Source organism: Trachypithecus francoisi, unplaced genomic scaffold (assembly GCF_009764315.1).
Source record: "Trachypithecus francoisi isolate TF-2019V2 unplaced genomic scaffold, Tfra_2.0 Lachesis_group3, whole genome shotgun sequence".
Taxonomy (NCBI): domain Eukaryota; kingdom Metazoa; phylum Chordata; class Mammalia; order Primates; family Cercopithecidae; genus Trachypithecus; species Trachypithecus francoisi.
In genome coordinates this window covers 89,187,351-89,204,238 of record NW_022681468.1, presented here as the reverse complement: position 1 = coordinate 89,204,238, position 16,888 = coordinate 89,187,351, and positions in this window count along the sequence as shown.

Genomic DNA, 16,888 nt, shown 5'->3' with positions numbered 1-16,888 from the left:
TCTCAAAATTTTAAGCACTGGCATCATTTACCATGCAACCCACAACATATGCTGCACGGAATGTCCAACAGCTGAATGATCAAGGTATCCACTTCTGGTCTACAGCATTTATGGGTGGCACCTGCTAGTGGCTGCTGGTCTGCTTGCCTGAGGCCAGGGACAGCTGTGACCTATAGGTGAGGCCCCTGTGGTTATCCAAATCCCTTCTTGCCCTTTGGATAGCTGGCTCTGGGTTCTTTTTTGTGGCATACCCAGGAGTTTGTAGCAGCTATGCTGACAGGTGCTCCAGCACCTGTTGGACCAAATACTGGGCTGTTGCATGTCACCTGACATCAGACGTGATGAGTTGCTCAGGTCCTAAAGCTTTTTCTGCAACAAAGATTTCTGTCTCCCTGGAGTGGCTCTTCTGATTCAGCCATTACCTCCAGCCCCTATAGAGACTCCTCTAGGGCTTGTGAATACCCTTGCAGCAGCACAAGATCTGATCGTTGCCTTGATAAGCATTTCTTGGGGAGCTCCCTATGCAAACCCTGCAGTAGTTTCGTGAGAATTGCATGAACCCTGCTGCCTGAAACGTCAGAAACATGTATCTCCAGCACATAGGGATTTGGGAGTACTAAGGAAATTCAAACAAGGGGAGATTTATGCTAGCACTTTCACAGCTGCCACCACCTTGGAAATGGCCCTTGATGAGCTGGTCCTATTGTCCCCCATCTCCCATTAGCCACAGCTGCCAAGATAACAAAATATGAGTTCTGCTCCAACATCTCTGGAGTGCCCTTCAGGGACTCACGTCAATGGCCTGGCAGATGATCTTTCTCTCTCAGCCATGCCACACATTAAGTAATTTGGGGGAGGGGGGCTGTCTTCTGGCCTGGAACCTGGTTCCAAGGGGGCCATTCAGGTATTCCTAGATTGCTTTAGGAGCTCACACCTTCCAAGGTGGTTTTTGGATTCTCTGGGGTCTCATTTGGGTGTTCTTTCTCCAGCTGTTTTTTGAAGGCAATGGCCTATTCTCCAGTTATCTCCTGCTTCTTTTCATTATCCCATAAAAAATTACCTTTCCTGGGTGCCATCTTATTAAGGCTTTATTGTTTTCTTTATTGGTACTTTTATTGAGCTCAGGAGTTTGAGACCAGCCTGACCAACATGGTGAAACCCCACCTCTACTAAAAATACAAAAATTAGCCATGCGTAGTGGTGATGCCTGTAATCCTAGCTACTCAGGAGGCTGAGGCAGGAGAATCATTTGAACCCAGGAGACGGAGGTTTCAATGAGCTGAGATCACACTACTGCACTCCAGCCTGGGTGACAGAGCAAGACTCTGTCTCAAAATACATACATACATACATACATACATACATTTTAGAGCTAAAAGTACTATTTAGTTCCAGAATTATTAATCTAATTTTAGAGCGAATGGAATTCTGGGGGCCCAGAGATAATTTGAAACTAAATGCAGTGTTTTCTGTACATTTCAGTGGAAAAGGCCCAAAGACCTTTCATCAGGTTCTTAGGAGTTACTTGAGACAGATTATAGATAGATAGATGCTAAGAACCATTGACCTATTGTATTCATTCACTGCATTGCATTCACGAACCTCTATTGCATTCAACCAATATCAGACACTGGAGCCAGCCACTAACAAAGCAGACATAGCTCTACCCTAGTGTAGCTAAGAATCTGGTGGGGTGAAACGATAAACAAATAAGCACACACGACTAATTAATTACAGATAGTAATGAGTGCTGCAAAGGAAGCAGAGTGAAAGGATAAGGGATGGGGAGGACCTGTTTGGAAGTGTGAACAGGGGAAGTCCTGTCCACTGAAACCTAAAAGATGTTTAGGAGTGGCCTGAAAAGCCAGGAGAAAAGCATTCTAGTCAAAGAGAACAGCATATGCACAGGCCTTGAGAAAAGAATGAGGCTCGAGGACTGGAGAGGTAGAGGGACCTGAGGGCAAAGGGGAGGGAGAGTGGGGCTGGATGGGATGAGAGGGGTGGGACCATGCAGCGGATACCATGTAGGAAGCCACCATCAGCAACCTGGAGTTTTTACAAAATGCAGTGAAAGCCACGTTAGGGGATCGGGTAGGGGAATGAGGTGATGGTGCTAGTGTTTCAGGAACATCCCATGGCTGTCGATGGGGAATAGGCTGTTAGGGGCATGGACCAAGAGGCAGCAGTCCAGGCGAGAGACAGTGGTGACCTGGCCTAGAGCAGTGGAAGAAAAGACGGGAAGAAGAGGGTAGAATTTGGATATATTTCAGAGGCAAAGCTGATGAGACTTGCTCATGGGTTAGACGTAGGGAAGAGAAAAGGAAGAATCAGGATAATGGCCGCCATTCCAGATTGAGCAACTGGCTGAATAGTGTGCTGCTTCCTGAGATGTAGAAGCCTGGGGAGGATGGTCAGGGTTGGTTTAAGAAGTAAAGTCAAGTTCAAGTTTCAACATATTAAGACTGAGAAGAGGCTGAGGTATAAAATGATCACACTGAGCAAGAGGGGAGCAAGCTTATTAAGGAAATGTAGTCAGATTGCCTCAGGCATTGGGTGTCCAAACAAAATATTTTTCCTTTCTTTCTTTTCTTTTTTTTGAGATGGAATCTTGCTCTGTTGCCCAGGCTGGAGTGCAGTGGTGCAATCTCGGCTCACTGCAACCTTCGCCTCCTGGGTTCAAGCAATTCTCTCACCTCAGCCTCCTGAGTAGCTGAAATTACAGGTGTGCACCACCACACTGGCTAATTCTTGTATTTTTAGTAGAGATGGGGTTTCACCATGTTGGCCAAGGTGGTCTCGAACTCCTGACCTCAAGTGATCTGCCCGCCTCGGCCTCCCAAACTGCTGGGATTACAGATTACAGGCATGAGCCACTGCACCTGGCCCCACTTAAGGTTTAAAATCATGAATTAAACGCCAAACTGTGTCCAGTCATGTTCAGCTACTTAGGTGCAGTCCTCAAGAGGGCAGATGAAGGGTTCATCACAATGTTAGGGTGTTGCCAGCTCATTATTTTGAAGGCAGAGAGGGCCAAGAGAATTGAGGCTATTCGCCAGGTGCAACTACAGTGATTGTGATGGAGACTGCAATGCATCCACCCAAATCCATTTTCGTCTCCTTCCTTCCTGCATTTCCCCAATTTTCTTGCAGGTAGGTGTGGCCCTGGGACTGGCTCTAACCAGTGGAATGGGAACAGAAGTCTTGAGGGCCACTCCTAAGCCTGGCCCATTAAAACCTTCCAAATGTGTCTTTCCATGCTTTTGTCCCCGTTCAGCTGTTTTGGTGACCTCTGGGGGAACCATAGAAGCTGCTGTTGAAGATGGCACAGTTGCAGTCAGTTTGTGTTACTGAGGCCTATGTGAGGCCACTCTACCACCACACTCATATCCACCTTACCTTGACACCTGTGAGCTAGATTATGTGAGCTAGAAATTAATTCCTCTTATCTTGCACCATTACACATTTTGGTATGTTTGTTACTAAAGCCGTGCCTGCCCCAACTAGTACAGTGACAGGTCATGTCAGAGGGTGAAGAAGCAGTGGAAACTAATGAGTCAGAGGGCCACATGGGGGCCCATCTCTGCCACTGATACCTCAGAGAGCTGAGTGGCTCACCTAGAGAAACTAGGGCAGTGGTTCTCAACCATGGCTGCAAATTAAAATCACCTGAGGACCCTTAAAACCCCCTGAGGCCCAGGCTGCACCCAAGACCAATTAAATCAGAAGATCTTGGGAAAGGGTGAGGCCCAGACATTTTTTAAAGCTATCCAATCGATTCCAATGCGCAGCCAGAGTAGAGAACTACAAAACTAGGATGAATACCTAGGGAACCAGATTCATGGATCTTTGCCCAGTGGGGTTTTACAGCCATTTTATGATGAATAGGAGCCTCATAGCTGAGTAAGGGAACACTGCATCCAAGCCTTAGCAGACACCAATAACGGGGTGACTGTGCTCAAGATCCAGAGCAGACTGGAGATCTTGGGGGATGCCAGTTGGTTACAGAGAATGACCATGAACCAGCACCTTCCTCTCTCCACTCCAATACATGTCAGGGGTAGACTAAAAACCCAGAGAGCGTTTTTTTTTTTTTTTTGCTTTTTGTTTTTTTGAGACAGAATCTCTCACTCTGTCACCCAGGCCAAAGCGCAGTGGCATGATCACGGCTCACCACAACCTCCGTCTCCCAGGTTCAAGCGATTCATGTGCCTCAGCCTCCTGAGTAGCTGGGATTACAGGTGCCCGCCACCATGCCCAGCTGATTTTTGTAGTTTTAGTGGAGATGGCGTTTCACCATGTTGGCCAGGCTGGTCTTGAACTCCTGACCTCCAGTGATCTGCCCGCCTTGGCCTCTCAAAGTGCAGGGATTACAGGTGTGAACCACCGCATCCGGCTAGATTCTTGAGTTAGATGAGATTCAATTTGAAATAACCCACTTTGCCCCTGGTTGGCTGAGATTTACATTATCTGCTGCTATCGAGAGGAATAAAAATGTCACATTGAGACATTGGGTTGCATGGCTTGAGAAATAAGTACCTGCTCACCTGCATTTGAATCACGAGCATTTCGTTTTCGTTTTATTTTTTTCAATTTAACAGCAGGCACTGTTTATTAATTGACCACATTAGAAAAAATCCAGGTAGACACCTTAGTTCATCCTCCTAAGAAGTCAATTGATCTGGTCTTCCCTGCTGCCAGCATCTCCACTTTCTACAAAATGGGTGGTCTTTTTCTTCATTTTACCTCATGGAGAGGATAATTTGAAGAGCCACAGGAAGTTATTAGCTTCTTTGAAGTGTTTTCCAACAGTATAGATCTCATGAATCAGATCCTCCATGCAGGCGATGCCATATTTACCAAAAGATCGAGCAATCAACGTGTTATCTGCCAAGGCAATTCACTCCTTATTGATTTCGTAATAACCACGCTTGTAGATTAGTTCATTGACTGGCTTCAGGCTTGGTTACCCCCATGCAATGTGTGATTCTACGATCCTCAACATGTTAATTGAAGCCTTATTGTGCTTAACAAAGGTTCCATTGAAGATTTGACAAAGGCAAAGAAGCTATAACACTTTTCAGACCTTTGGACTCACACCATTGATACCTCTGATTCCCATGACAAATGCCAGTTTGGGTTCTGCAGATACTTAGAAGTTGTCAGTTTTTTTTGTCATCCAAGCCATTTGAATTTCAGTTCTGTACATATGTCTATATTTCCTGTGATAACGCTTCGCTTTTCCATAGATAAGCTTCCTCCCTGCCTTTCAAAGTATTTTTTAGGCAAAGGCTTCTTTATCGGGTGCTTAATCTTCAGTTCTGCAAAATTCCTTTGCTTTTTCTTAAGGGTTTCAGGCACAGCAGGAACCCTCTCCTCTTTGATATCTCCAGGATTCCAGTGGACAAGAGTGCACTTTGTTTTAAAACAGCCTCTGTTGTCATCTCTAGGACTCACTGTAATGGTGGAGATTTCAGGCCCTGGTCCATTCACATGAAAGAGATTTTTGTGGCAATTGGTACTCAAACCACTGGTTCAGTTCATGCCCTGATCCTTTCTTGGATATTACCCAGGTTTTTGGCCCTGTTAGCTGGTTTGCAGACAGAATTCAGTGCAAACTCATCCCCTCAGCTGGCAGGTACCTTAAGGAGTCTATGCCTGTGTCCATGTCTGGATCATCTTTATTTCCTTCATCAAATTAACCACAAATGTTTTTTGCTTATTGTAGACATTCAAAAATACCAACAGATTAAAGGATAATAGTAACCTTAATAATAATGATGATGAAAATAACAAGACATGTTCCACTCATACTTTTTTCTTTTTTCTTTTTTTTTTTTTTTTGAGACAGAGTCTCACTCTGTTGTCCAGGCTGGAGTGCAGTGGTGCAGTCTCAGCTCACTGCAAGCTCTGCTTCCCAGGTTCAAGCGATTTTCCTGCCTCAGCCTCCCGAGTAGCTGGGATTACAGGTGCACACCACCATGCCACCATGCCTGGCTAATTTTTGTATTTTTAGTAGGGACAGTATTTCACCATGTTGGTCAGGCTGATCTTGAACTCCTGACCTCGTGATCCACCCACCTCAGCCTCACAAAGTGCTGGGATTATAGGTGTGAGCCACCATGCCAAGCCTCCACTCATATTTATTCAATGGCATTGCTCATACTTGAGAGCTCGTCTGTGTGCCATTTTTACTGTAAATAAATTTCGCTGTAACTTTAAAGAAAAGTTTTTAATTGTCTCTTTAATTCCTTAGTCTTTTACATAGCCTCTTTTAGATTCTGATGTTTTCTAAATTTTCTTTCATAATATTTGTATGTGTGCATTTGTATAAGTAAAAAGGAATATAAAGAAAAACATTTCAAATAGTCTATACTCTTACTATCCTGATGACATCTGTCAAAAAAATTTAAAAGTGCATGCATATGTACATGGTTAGAATGTTTAAACAGCATGTGAGAGTATGAAATGCTATGAGAAAGCTGTCTGGAACACTCACCTTTACCCTGCCCTCAGCTCCTTTCCCCATAGCAATGATGTAAGTGACTATTATTCCATTCAGAAAGTGAAATGTCTATGTCAAGATGCAATTTAATATATATGTACATAGATCGACAGATACAGACAAAGACATATATAGATAGATATTTGTAATTTACATAGAAAGAAGCCTATCATTCATAGTGTTCTCTAACTTGCTTTTTTCAAAGAATGTATCTTAGAGATTATTCCATATCAACACATATGGACTCACCTCATTTTTTAACAGCAGCAGAATATTCTATAGCGTGACTATGATGTAGTTTATATGACAGTTTTCTCCTGGACTTTTAAAAGTATTCAGATTCTTGCCATTATGAACAGTGCTACAACCAATATCGTTGTAGCGCTATCTTGGCCAAATTTTGTGGGTAAATTTTTATACGCTAGACTTCAATTGGTGTTTAAAATATCTCAAGAGCTAATTATGATTTGAATAGTAAAAACTGCACATTCTGGCCATCAGAGAGGTGTAGCCCTGAGGTTAGCTATCCTGAGAGGAAGAGAAAGAGTGATTTGCCTTTCTACATCTCCAAGTTCTAGAGTCAACATGAGCAGAGGCAATCAGTCAAAGAAAGCTACCGTCTTTTCTTTACTTTTAAAGTCAATATCCAACATATCAGTGATGTTTCTGTCCCTGGGTGACCAGAAATGACCTAGGAACTTGTGAATTCCAAGTAGTTTTTCTCAACTTCAAGCTCACTCACTGCATCTGCCATTTTGTCTAAGCAAGGAGGGGATCAAGGCAAAAGAAGATGGAGGAATGGCTGTTGTGAAACCTGCTGCTGTCTCATACCCAGCCTGAGAATGCATATTGGAAAACTGATTAGCATTCACTCTTTAACAGAAAATGTAGAATATAAACACATGCACACTAAGCCAAAAAGGTCTTCCAGTTTCCCTTCTTGGAGGAAGAGATTTGTCTACAAGAAGGATTTTTCATCCTTGGCACTGTTGACATGTTGTGCTGGATGGTTCTTTGTTGTCCATGGGGAAGTGCTGTTCTGTGCATTGGAGGATGCTTAGCAGCATCTCTGGCCTCTACCCACTAGATGCCTTTAGCACCCACTCTCCACCTCACCCACAGTTGTCTCCAAATGTTACCAGATGTCTCTCTTGTTGGAAACAACTGGTCTAGGAGCACACACACACACATGCACATATATTTGTGTCATATATTTATAGTAGGTGAATAGTATTCTCTTATATGGTTGTACTATAAATTATTTACCCAATCTCACTTTGATAGATATTTATTCCTTTTTTGAATTATTTTGTACTATAAACAATTCCACAAGGAATATATTCTGCAAGGGACAATTCTTAGATGTGGAATTGCTGGGTCAAGGCTAAGCACATTTGACATTGTGATAGATATTAACCAAATTGCTTTCCAAGGAGAATGCACCAATATTCACTCTCACTAACAATGTATGAGAATGCCTGTTTCTATACGCTCTTGCCAACTCAGCATGTTAACAAACCTTTTCATGTTTTTTAATCTGAAAGGTGAAAAATGGGATTTTTCTGTCACAGCTCTGCCGCTGTGTTCAGTTCTAGAAGAGGTATTCTAAAGAGAAGTTGCTCAAAAATGCACCTTCCTATAGATCCAAAGACCAGGACAGAGAATTCTGGAGAAGAATTCTGATAAAGCACTTCAGTTTCTTTTTTCTTTTTTTAGGTTAGGTCAAATCCAACTTAACTAAGCTGCTGGAAATTGCAAATGATTCTCAACGAGAGACCCAGCCCCTTGAAACTGTGTTCTTAATTCACACAACATGCCAGAGCATGATTTCTGGAAAGGCTTTTTGCATTCCTGTAGATCCATATATGATAAATACTTTTATCATTTTCTGTGGCGTTCACCATCATGGTGCTGAGAGGTGCTGCCTGCTTTCATCTATGTGCTGAATTACAGATATACATGATCAAATAAAGTCAAGACAGGAATCAAGCCTCATAAAAATCTTGCCTACAGCATGTACCCAAAAAAGTCAGTCACGCCAAGGCTATGCAGGCCAAGTGAAGCCAGAAGTTGTGCGATTACCCAGAAGAGGTTGAAATTTCTGACAAAAACAGGGACCTCATTGAAAATGTAAGCATAAAATGAATCATCATTAAAAGAGAAAAAAAAAGGCTGCTTCAATACTTTGCTAATGTGAACACTGAAAATCACGATTTCTGACCTCCAGTATGTATTTCGTCTGTGAAGCCCAGGGTGAAATAGATTTTCCATTCCCTGATTTTCTGGGTTGGTCACTTTGGCTCCAACTTAAACGAAATTTTTGAATCAGACCAGAGTGTTCCACACTTTGCAGTTGCCTGATTGAAGACAAAGATCTATTCGTTCACTCAGGACTCATATATTAGAAGCCTACTATGTGTCAGGCCCTCAGCTAGACTCTGGGGAAGGTACTAATGAGGAAGACACCACAGCTGCTGGCCTGACCTCACATGAGAGAAGACCTGAGAAGAGAGGCTGGGGACCAGAGAGATAGAGGAGCTTTGCTGGTGTGCACAGCTGCCCCCATGGCTACCAGTAGGAGCTCTTGAGATTTATCATAGTCCAGTCTGGCCTGAAATCAACTGACCAGTGCAAAGGGCTCTTGGCTACTGTTAGGAAAGTAATTAGAGTGTGAGTTCTGATCACCTCCTGTTTACTCTCTTGGTGAAGGAGGGATCCCTTGTTCTAATTAATATGAGATGGCCAAACACAAGACACTTGACACTGGATAGGTGAGGTTGGCATCAGTTTATTAGTCACACATCCTCACAGCCGTTGGGAGGAGGATACCATGCACCATGTGAAGCCACGTTGGGGTTACACTTGTGGCAGAGGGAACCAGCAGGGGCCGTGAGAATCAGGCCTTGTAGTAACAAGAGGGTGAGGTGTCCCCAAGTTCCTGTAGGAGGATGTCATTGGCTTGTTTTGAAAATTTTATAGGCTGGCAGTGACATGGAACCTAGTAGGTTTAGGTCCAGATGGTGGGCAACTGGTCTGGCTGATAGGGGAACGAGCTGGGTGAGGAATCTTTCCTGGCGGGTGAGGGGCATATCTGGTGAGAGAAAGCAAGGGGACTCAGGGTGAGACCTTTGGGATCTCATGAGGGTCAAAGAGGGTCAAGGCAGCAGCACATGACATTTCAGATCTTACAAGATAGTCTGTTACATTTCTTACTGACAATTTTCCTTCTCTATCTCTTCCAATAGTAGCCCAGGATTATCTTTGAGGATATGGACCAAATTTCTGCCAACTGCAGCCTGAATACAAGCATACAATTAACACTTGCTGAACAACTGTTGTGATATTGATTTTCTTTTTGTCTGTCTGACACACAGGCTCCCTTCTTCTGATAATAGCATCCCAATTTGGGGAAAATGGCTCTCCTCACTCTCAGTCCATGTGCCCCTGAGGTTCTGATGAGTTTGAGTCCCCTTCCAGGACTCCAGGGGTGGGTGAGTCACTCAGACATGACCAATCAGAGTACTCTATCACCCTGGCCACGGTGATTGGTTAAGAGAGACATGTGACCTGGGCCAGGCTCAACTCTGGGACTTTGCTAACAAGAAGGTAAAATAAAGCTCTTTTTTGATGAAGATCGTTAAGCTGGAAACTATAAGATCAGAGCTGAGGCTGGGCGTGGTGGCTCAAGCCGGTAATCCCAGCACTTTGGGAGGCCGAGGTGGGCGGATCACGAGGTCAAGAGATCGAGACGATCCTGGCCAACATGCTGAAACCCCGGCTCTACTAAAAACACAAAAATATTAGCTGGATGTGGTGGCATGCGCCTCTAGTCCCAGCTACTTGGGAGGCTGAGGCAGGAGAATCGCTTGAACCTGGGAGGTGGAGGTTGCAGTGAGCTGAGATCACACCACTGCACTCCAGCCTGGCGACAGAGCGAGACTCGGACAAAAAACAACAACAACAAAAAAAACCCAGAGTTGTTGCAGGACCAGCTGTAAAGAGGGCCTGCATGGGAGTGAAGGTGACACAGAGGAGCACAGAATGTGCTGGTGGTGTTGGGGGCCAGCATCTGAATGGATGATGTCATTTCAGCTTCTAATCCAGCAATGCTGGGATTATAAATATCCCTGAACCTTTCAGTCTAACGAATGAATACATTCTTTCTCTTTTACTTTTTGGCTTAAGTTGGTTTGACTTGGGTTGCTGTTACTTGCAGCTAAAAAGCTAATAGACAGCCAAGGCCAGGTGCAAGTGGCTCATGCCCATAATCCCAGTACTTTAGGAGGCCGAGGTGGGTGGATCACTTGAGGTCAAGAGTTCGAGACCAGCCTGGCCAACATGGTGAAACACCATCTCTATTAAAAATACAAAGATTTGGGTGTGGTGGCGCATGCCTGTAATCCCACGCACACTTGTAATCCCAGCTACTCAGGAGGCTGAGGCAGGAGAATCACTTGAACCCAGGAGGCAGAGGATGCAGTGAGCCAAGATGGAGCCACTGCACTCCATCCTAGGGGACAAAGCGAGACTTTGTCTCAAAAAACAAAACAAAACAAAACAAACAAACAAACAAACTAAAAAAGACCTAATAGCCAGAAGTAGAGTCACTTGCCTCTTTTGAACAGGAAGGGAGCAGTTTGTACTAACCCTGCTAATGATTTAATCTACTACTTCTTCCTGGTTCTCTTCCTTAGGTAAAAACAATGCAACAACAACCGTCCAATGGCTTAAAAACCACCCCCTGTCCCCTAACCTTGCTCCAGCCACACTTGTGCTCTTTCTGTTCTTTCAACAAAATAATCTCTGTCCCACCTCGGGAACTTTGCTATTTCCTCTGCCTGAAATACTCTTCTCCAGGTCTTAATCTGGCCACTCACCTGAAATGTCACCACCTCAGAGAAGCCTTTCCTGAACTCATAGCTAAGGCATTGGCCCAGTTACTCTATCTCATGATTAGATAGCTCTTACTATCATCTGACATTTTCTTGTTGGTGCATTTTTTTATTGTCTGTCTACCCCCAAGACTGCAAGCTTCAAGAGAACATGGATCTTCTCTGTATTTCCAGGGCCTGAATAGTGCCTGACTCACAGCAGGGGCTCAGAAGTTTGTGGAAGGAATCAATGAACCACACATGTAACTATTATTTATGTTGGTACTATTATTTATGTTGGTATATGTAGCTTATGGAGGCGCTTTAAATAACCTTGAGTAAGATTATCTTACTCAAGGTTATCATCTTTTATGGTATCGTAAAAGATGATAACCCTTTGTCATCATCTTTTATATGGAGGAAAATTGAGGTTTGGAGAGGTTGAGCAATTTGCCCAACATAACACATGTAGGAAACGGTAGAGATGTGATTTAAACAAAGGAACTTTTGACTTGAAAATATGTGGTCATGCCTTTTCAGTCACTACCAGATTTGTCTCCAATCTCAACATTCGAAAATTCTAACAGATATAAATCCTTGCTAGATTATGAGTTGCAGTCTGGAACTGATTTGTGTTCTCTCTGTAGTCATCACAGAGAACTGACCGTTCTCTCTGTACAAGATCTTTGGGGACATCCAGACCCAGAAATGGTCTAAATGGACATCTTAATAGGCATGGTAGAGTCTGATAATGCCTGGAATGCATTTCAAAAGAGATTATTGAAGGATAACTAAAGGGTTCTCAGTAAGAGAGGTCAAGCCTTTAAAAGAAATTTTGAGACAAAAATACACAGGCAAAGAGAACAGTAGGGAGAGATCATGATGGTTGCATATGCAAGGGTCGATGTGGGTGGGATATCGGGAGATGTGTGAAATGCAGCCTCTCTTTGGATAGAATATAAAACATGAAAAGAAAATAAACTCAAGGTTTGGAATTACTGTAATTGACATGTGAATATATTGTTGGTTGTGGAGAGAATCACAAAGTCTGAATAAACTCTGTACAAGAGAAAAAATACAATATAACAAAATGACAACATATAATAGAAATTGAAAGACTTATTTGAAGTTCAATTGTGTAAAACATCCAGCTGTCAAAGATTCAATTTCTTATATTTTAAAAGTTTATTTAATCTTTAGGTAGACTTCTACATGCAAGAATATAAACTGAGCAAAGAAAAGTTCTTTTATCTGCTTCTTTGAGAACCTGAATTCATCCTTTTCATCATCAGCCATTCAAGAATAAAAGCCCATGTGATATTGAAATACGAAAAGTGAAAACACCCCTTTCAATACCTGAAAAGGATGTAATGGGCCACATTATACATGTGTATGTGTCAGTTTCTGATGTTTAGGAATAGCCACATGGTGGACATGGAACCCTATGGCTTTGTGTAATAATTGCAAACATTTTGGTTTTTTTCTGTGATTTTCCCCATCGATTCAGAACACTGATCCCCTTAACACATTCATACTTATAAACATTTTCCAATGGTCTTAATATTGCCCAAACTGAAGTTGAATTTACTATTGTAAAGCATTGTAAAAATACTTTATACTGGCTATATTAACTCCATATGAGGATTAAAATTGGGGAATTGAGTAAAGCGTAGAATACTAAAATATTTTATTACTTTTTTTATCCTGAAATAATGTTAGCCTTACCAAAAGTTTTTAAAATGGTGCAGAAAATTCATTGAATTCTTGCATAAGGATAATATGATTATGAAAATCAGGAAACTAACATTGACATAACACTATTATATATGCTCATAGAATACAGACCTTATTCAAATTTCAGTAGTTTTCCCATTTCTGTCTCTTTTTTTTTGAGACGGAGTCTCGCTCTGTCGCCCAGGCTGGAGTGCAGTGGCCGGATCTCAGCTCACTGCAAGCTCCGCCTCCTGGGTTCACGCCATTCTCCTGCCTCAGCCTCCCGAGTAGCTGGGACTACAGGCGCCTGCCACCTCGCCCGGCTAGTGTTTTGTATTTTTTTAGTAGACACGGGGTTTCACCGTGTTAGCCAGGACGGTCTCGATCTCTTGACCTCGTGATCCGCCCGTCTCGGCCTCCCAAAGTGCTGGGATTACAGGCTTGAGCCACCGCGCCCGGCCCCATTTCTGTTTCTTTTCTGCACCAAGATGCAATCCAGAATCCCATTTTACATTTAGTAATCAGGTCTCCTTGATTTCCTCCAGTTTGCAACGGGTCCTCAGTCTTTTCTTGTCTTTTATGGCCTGGACACTTTTAACGAGCATTGGTCAGTTATTTTGTAAAATATTCCCACAATTGCAGTTTGTCTGATATTTTCTTATGGTTAGATTCAGGTTATACATTTTTAGCAAGAATACCAAAGAAGTGAGATGCCCGTCTCACTGCATCATATGATGGGATACATGATGTTGATATGCTTTATTACTGATGATGCTAGCCTTATTCACTTGCTTAAGGTGGTATCTGCTGGGTTTCTCTACTATAAAGCTGCTATTTTTCCCTTTGTAATTAATAAATATCTTATAGGAAACTACTTCAGACTATGTAAATGTCCTGTTTCTAATCATCCTTTCACCCACTGCAACAATTATTAACAGTGGTGTCTGCCTAATGATGGCTTTGTATTTTCCTTATTCCTTCTACATTTTTTAGTTGGAATTCTTCGGTCAGGAAGATCTGTACGTTCTCTCCCATTTATTTATTCACTTAATTATTTATTCGTATCAGTACGGGCTCATGGATATTTATTTTATTCTTTTGACATGACCCCATTATTTTCTGGTACCATAAGTTCATCTTGCTTTTTTCTTGCCCCAGTCCTGGAATCAACCATTTATCTAAGGAGCCATAGTTCCTTAGCCATAGTTTATCGTAAAATGGCACTTGTTACAGATCTGGGTGTTTATCGTAGAACTTGCAATAGAAAAGGAGTGTATGATTTTCTCTTTCTGGCACACAGACATTAGGGATCTTAAAGCTGATGAACTTCCCATGAACAGAACAAAGCAGATTCTGTTTTTATCTTTAGGTTTAATTAATAGTGTAGAATTTTGATTTTCTGAAATAGTTACAAGTCACTAGATCTTCGATGTAACAAGACATAGTTCTCTTACATGTGGCACTTCTCAACAAGATACAAGTCTTTATACAAAGTTAAATCTGGAGGGAGAATTTACTACTAATTTGGGGTAACACATCAAAAACCTTCAATTTTTATACTCATACAATATTGAGATATAGAAATATTAGTTTTTTTTAGATACTTTGCTTGGTTCACACCATGCCTAAAAAATATCAACTTTGTGTAAGTATTTGAGACAGAAGATTGAACATGGTATAGTCCCTGTCTTCAAGTGGCTCACAAAACTCCTTCGAGGCTCATTTTACCCTAATCACTTACTTGCTCGAGTTTTCCCTGGTTCAGGTAAACTTACTTTTTTCCTCTATGAATCCATTCTTTTCCCTGACCACCTCCTTCTGGTCATTCTTCTACTCCATAAGTCATTTCCCTTTTTCTTCAGCCCATATACCTCAACTTCAAAAATCTGCTTAGACTTTTCCTGCTGGCCGGGCGTGGTGGCTCACGCCTGTAATCCCAGAACTTTGGGAGGCCAAGGTGGCCACATCACCTGATGTCAGGAGTTCGAGACCAGTCTGGCCAACATGGCGAAACCCTGTCTCTACTAAAAATACAAAAATTAGCTGGGCGTGGTGGCGGGGGCCTGTAATCCCAGCTACTCTGGAGGCTGAGACAGGAGAATGGTGTGAACCCGGGAGGTGGAGCTTGCAATGAGCCAAGATAGCACCACTGCACTCCAGCCTGGGCGACAGAGCGAGACTCCGTCTCAAAAAAGAAAAAAAAAAAATTTTTTTTCCCTCCTCCAAGAAGTCCCCTACTAACGTGTCCAGTCTCATCTAGTTGTATTTTTCTCCAGCTCCTGAGGCTAAGGAGATACTGTCCCACAGGCATCTCAAATTCAACACAAGTGGAATGGAACTCATCCTATTTCTTTCTGTCCAGCCCCAGCTCCTTCCATTTTGTCTTCCTCCAGTGTTCCCCACTTAAACAATGCTGTTACTGTCCAGCCTAAACAAGAAACCTGGGGGGACAACTGGGACTTCTCGACTCCCCCTAAGCCCTGGTTCAAAGGTCAGCAAACCAGTGAGTTGTGACTTCTGAACAGTTTTCTATTTTGCCCCTGCTTTCTCATTTGTATCAGGAAACTGCCTTCATTCAGGTCCTCTTTCTTATCTCAGGTAGCGTTGGCATCAAATAGGTCCCCTGAAAAGTAGACTCCCAAAGATTCTGGTGAAGGTAGAGTGTTTGGAAGGTGATCCCAGGAAGTGAGAGAGGGGAAAGAAGAAGAGGTAACAGAATTGTGCAAATGAGTAGGTCACCACGGCTGTCAATGGGTGCCCAATCTACTGGGACAACCCATCCCTCCACAAGAGACTTCGGGGCGCATGCCTCAGAAATGTCTTCCTGAGTTTTGAGGAAGCTGGGATATTTATCTACCAAGACCAGCCCTCTAGCTAGAGCATACTCTCAAACACAGACACACAGGAAGTCATCAGCATGTGTGGGAACTTTGTGGAGATCTTTGGAGGTGGTGGGGCGGGAGGGGGTCTGACAACATCAGTACCTCCTAACTGGTGGTCTTGCCTCGAGGCTTGCTCTCCCCACCAACCACTACTCCCAAAGTCATCTTTCTAAAATGCCAAATAGCTCAAGCTCCTCACCTGCTTAAAATCTACGGGGTTCAGAATAAAATCCGAATGGCTTGATCTTGACATGTTAATGATCTGCACTATCTCACTCCCGACTACTCTTTTAGCTGCTTCCCAGTACTCAGTGCAGACTCCAGACATACTGTGCTAGCTGTGGGTCTCAGAGCCACACTCAAGGTCCCTGTACACAGCAGTCCCTCTGCCTAAAGGCTGCTCATAAATATTTACGAAACATTTATTTGATTTTCTAGGACATTCCAGGCACTGGTGCTAGACACAGTGAATACAATAAAGAATAAGTTACAGTTTTAGTTCTTCAAGGAGCTCACTCTCTAAAGGGAGGATACAGACATACAAAAAGAAACACACTATACATTGATTAAAACCCCATATTAGAGAAAATGATGCCTAAGTGGAGACTTGATGGATTGACTTGATGCAGGGTTTACCCTGAAGACAGGAGGAAACAGGCTGGTGTGTACAGAGAAGCTTCTCGAATTTCTGAATGGAGAAAGTGGGGTGTCAGGAAGAGGTGAGGGAGAAGCTGACCAAGTCGTCAGTGGTTCCTTTGGCTTCTAGGCAGCTTGAGCATTATTCTTCACATCAAGACACAGTGAGGGTCCCTTTTGCATCCTACCAGGAGGTTTTCCAGATTCACTGTGGGCATCACCTCCTCTAAGAAGCCTACCTGAATTTTGTCCCTCCTTAGACACTCATTGTTCTCTTCCCACAC